The sequence below is a fragment of the Aythya ferina genome (genome assembly GCF_964211825.1).
Source record: "Aythya ferina genome assembly, chromosome: 2".
Taxonomy (NCBI): domain Eukaryota; kingdom Metazoa; phylum Chordata; class Aves; order Anseriformes; family Anatidae; genus Aythya; species Aythya ferina.
In genome coordinates, this window is record NC_140297.1 from 119,982,973 (window position 1) to 119,987,385 (window position 4,413).

Genomic DNA, 4,413 nt, shown 5'->3' on the forward strand with positions numbered 1-4,413 from the left:
GGGGGTTGTGTTGTTTATTTAAGTCCTTGAAGGGCTGTCCATTCTGTTGTGCAAATAAAATGAGCCAAAAGGTGAAAAATACCTAAAATGGCAGAAACCGTGTAATCATCTGTTTGAGACAGACTTTTTCTTCTTTTATTTGCATGCTGTTTACCTGGGACTGGTGACTCCAATAGAAGTCCATCAATACAAAGTGAAATAGCCTGATGTTTCAGTGCAGCTGACAGGCACGAGCACGCCTTCTGAGCATGTGTATCGTGGATAACACACTTTTAACCCTACCTCCACAGAAGGGCTTTGCGTTTTTCCTTATTACTTGTCTCTATCCAGTTCAAGTTCACAGTGATAAATCTAGCTTATAAGGCACTTACAAAGATGGGTGTGGTGTGCTGATAGCATTCATGATTAAGTGCTTTCCTGTGTCAAATATAGCCTGTAATATACTACAAACAGGCAGTCGATTTTTATACAAACTGATCTGGCTGCTATCAGACTCTGACATTTTATACTAATACTTAAAATAAATCTAGAAACAGGAAAGAAAGTACAGAATTATTGTTTTAAGCAAACTGTGAGGGCTTATCTTCAAAGTGGCAGAGTTTCTATTGTATTTAAAGAAACTGGTCCGTATACTGGTGTAAAGGTTAGAAGTACGCATGAAGCTGGAGTTAACTTCCAGCCTCAGTTTTCACTTTTGATATAGATCCTCTAAGATGCTTTTTGTTTTAACTCAAAGACTTTAAAATATGTTTGCCTTATTGTATTTTTTCCAATCTTGCCAACTTTGAATTGAAACCTACTCCTATTGAAATCTCTGGGAGTTTTTGCCATGCATTGCAAAAGGGCTGGGATGCAGCAGCGTGCACTAAAATGTGTGTGACTTGCTCAACACCACAAGCTACTTACAGATGAGCTGAGGACATATGAGCTAACTTTAGCCGTCTTTTCATTGTGTGTCTCATTATATGTAATGTCCTCATGTCTTTTGAGTTACCTGTTTTAAAGGCTAAGAAATTGCTTAGAGTTTGGTCCCCTTGCAAATCAAGACTGTTTTTGATCTGAATGTGCTCACCTTAGTGGACTTCAGAGAGAAGGCACTTGAATATAAGGAAAAAGTGTAAGGGCTAAGGAGGAACCAAACCCCAAATAAAGCTGAAGCCAAAACTGATGAAGTAGAAAACATTTTAACAGAGGACATATTTCTCATTTGAGATTTTGACAAGATTCTTTTACTGCCTGCTAAGGCCATTTCCATGACCCTACCTGAGTCTCAGAATGTCAACCATCCACATGGTTTATGCCCATGCTCACACTGGCTATAGGCTTGCTTCAGCTGTGGTTTGCTAAGGGGAAAGCCCAATCACACCTGCACTGTGATCTGACCTGAGCTTCCTTTCCCACCGTCTGGACAGATCAAATGTGATATGATGGTCCCCAGAAGATATTTTAAGGGAGTTTGAGCTCCATCTGGACTAATAGGCAGCAGTTCAGACTGAATATGATCCAGGACTGTGGAGTTTCCCATCGTGAGCCTATATTTGAGGCTGCTGTTGATTTTATAGTGTAAATGCTTGTCTTATCTTTTCTCCCACAAGTGAAAATGACTAACTGTGGCATGTCAATGTCAAATTCTGAACCTAGGGAAATGCGAGACTAACAAAAAATGACATTTCTATAATGGAGAAACAAAAATGAGGAACTTCTTCAAAATGTGAAAATTCATGGACTTTAAACAACTGAGTGACAAACTTTATAAGATAAAATCCTAAACAGTTTAATTAATTTAATAGTCATGGTCTTTTTTGTTAGTAATTAGAGCATGCATATATCCCACCAGTTTAAATCAACCAACATGAACAATGTTGTCACTCCAACCTATTACTTTCTGAAGTCATCTGAATAGTTAAAATATAGCTTTTTATTTATTATAGAATTATAGAATTTAAGCTAAATGAAATAGATGAGAATATTTCTAGTCTGAGTCCTTCTTTTTCTCTCTCTCTCTTTTTTTTTTTTTTTTTTTCCCTCTTGCTGACTGGTGTTCTTTCAGGTTAGAACTATGAATTTGTGTGTAATTGGTACATTTTACTTGTGCAACACTGCTTTCATCAAAGGTACACATGACTTTCCAAGAAAAGAGAATGTTTTAAAAAAATCAAAATTATTGCAAAAATCACACTCCTGGTCTTGGAATGTGGATGTTTGGTGAATCCTTGCAACAGACTAGTTTTAACACACTGTGATGACAAGGGGTGAGGGAAAAATGAAGGAAAAAATACCTGACTGACAGCACTCCACCCAGATAAGGCCACTGCTTACAGAAACTTGGGAATCGCTCAGTGCAAGGGCTGTGCCAGGAACACACGCTCTGCTGCATCCAAGAGTGGTTTTCAATCATTCAGCCCCAAAGAGGTCAGCAGTAGGAACAGCCTGCAGGCCTGTCCTCTCACCACAGGAAAGACTCATGCCACTCCTGAATCTGATTTAGGTCCTTTTCCTTACAATCTCTACCTTATTTATAGAATAACAGAATAATTTACATTGGAAAGGACCTCTGGAGGTCATCTTGTCTGACTCTCTGCTCAAAGCAGGGCTAACTTAAAAGTCAGATGAGGTTGTTCATAGCCTTGTCTACTCAAGTTTTGAAATTCTCTAAAGATGGAGATTCCAAAACTTTCTGGATGTGTTTAACCACTCTTACCTGTTCTGTTTTATTTATTTATTTATTTATTTATGGTTGATTGATTGGTTTGGTTTGGTTTTCTGTTTTTCTTTCTTTCTTTATATTTCCTTCTTATACTTGTTGAGAATTTCCCTGGCAGCAGCTTGTGACCATTTGACATTTCTCCTTTGGCTGCACACCTCTGAGAGAAGTCTGGCTCCATCTTGTCTGTAGCACTCTTTCAAGTAGTTGAAGATTACCATCAGGTCCCACTCCCAACCCCCAGCCTTTTCTTCTTCAGGCTAGCCAAACCCAGTTTCCCCATCCCATCCTTGTCTGACCTGCACCACAGTCCTGGTGGCCCTCCATTGGTCTAAGCCTAGCTTGCCAATGCCTTTTACAGGGGAACTCAAAACTGGACATGACACAGTATAACAAATGCAGCCTCAAAAATGCCAGTTGGAGGGGAATAACCACTGTCCTCCAACTGCTGGCTGCTCTCTTGCTAATGCAGCCTGGCATGTGGTTAGCTTTCATTGCCTCAAGGGCGCACTGCTGATTCGTGTTCAACTTCACCACCCCAGATACTGCCCTGCAGAGCTGCTCCCTCCCCAGCCCTTCTCCAGCTTGCACTCTTTCTGGGGCTTCTTCTCTACCATGTGAAGGACATTGCATTTGTTCTGCTGAAGTTTATGAAGTTTCTGTCACCCAGAAAGGATGTACAGTGTTACGCAACATCAGCAAATCCATCATCCTTTTCTCCAGAGCAAAGGTCTTGGCTTTCTCACTCTTTACAGGAGCCCATAGATGAGAACCTAGCCTACATCCCATAAAACTGGTTCTCAAACAGACCTGCATCACAGCATCTCTGTGTTTTATAATCAACCTGTACACAAGTGTGTAGTGTCAGACACGATTTATCTGATGCTCAACAGATGAGGCTGGGCATACTGTGTTGTGTCAGATCAAAAAGGAGCAGAATATTGTGAGTGGTTGTCTCATTGGGCAACATGAGGAAAATAACAGGGAATATGAAGGACACAACCCTAAACAAACTATTTTCAATCCTCTGAAGAAAGCATTTAATAGTTAGGTGAACTAGACAGAAGAGTTGACGTATAAGACATTGTCATCATAATGGACAAATTAGTTCCTCCTGACCTTTCTGATATCATTCCATGGAAATGTGCCAGAAGCAGGACCTTATTCCAGCTCTTGATAGGGTGTGAGAATCTCTCTTTCTTGTGCTTTGGAGAACAAGAGAAATTTCTGGGTCTACACACATGGGAATTTAGGAAACTATTTGTCTAGAAGTTTTTTTTTTTTTTTTTTTTTTTTTTTTAGCACAGGTGGCAGAAAATAAACACATGGGTCTGAGTTTCTTACTGAATGCCATGTCTCTTTTTCTGTTGATAGTATTCAGGAGAATGCTAATGTAGTCTTTTGGGAAGGTAGGATTTTGAGTGAAACCAGGGCTTTTACACTTCCCCTAGTGGAATTTCTTCTAGGCTTCTCCCTGGAGAACAGATAGTGGTTGGCCACAGACTGAGAATCAAACAGCTGAATACACAGACCATGGTCTCTGAAAAACCTAGCTTGTCTCCTAAATTCTCAGGCAAATTTTGTATAGTTTGTCCCTAGATATGTCCCTTGCTGTCTATTTAAATGTGATGTGCATCTTATGCAGTACTTTCTAAAAGTGTGTGGAAGTGTTTGAAATTTTTTTAAAGGCTTCTTAAAAGGCTAGGTCA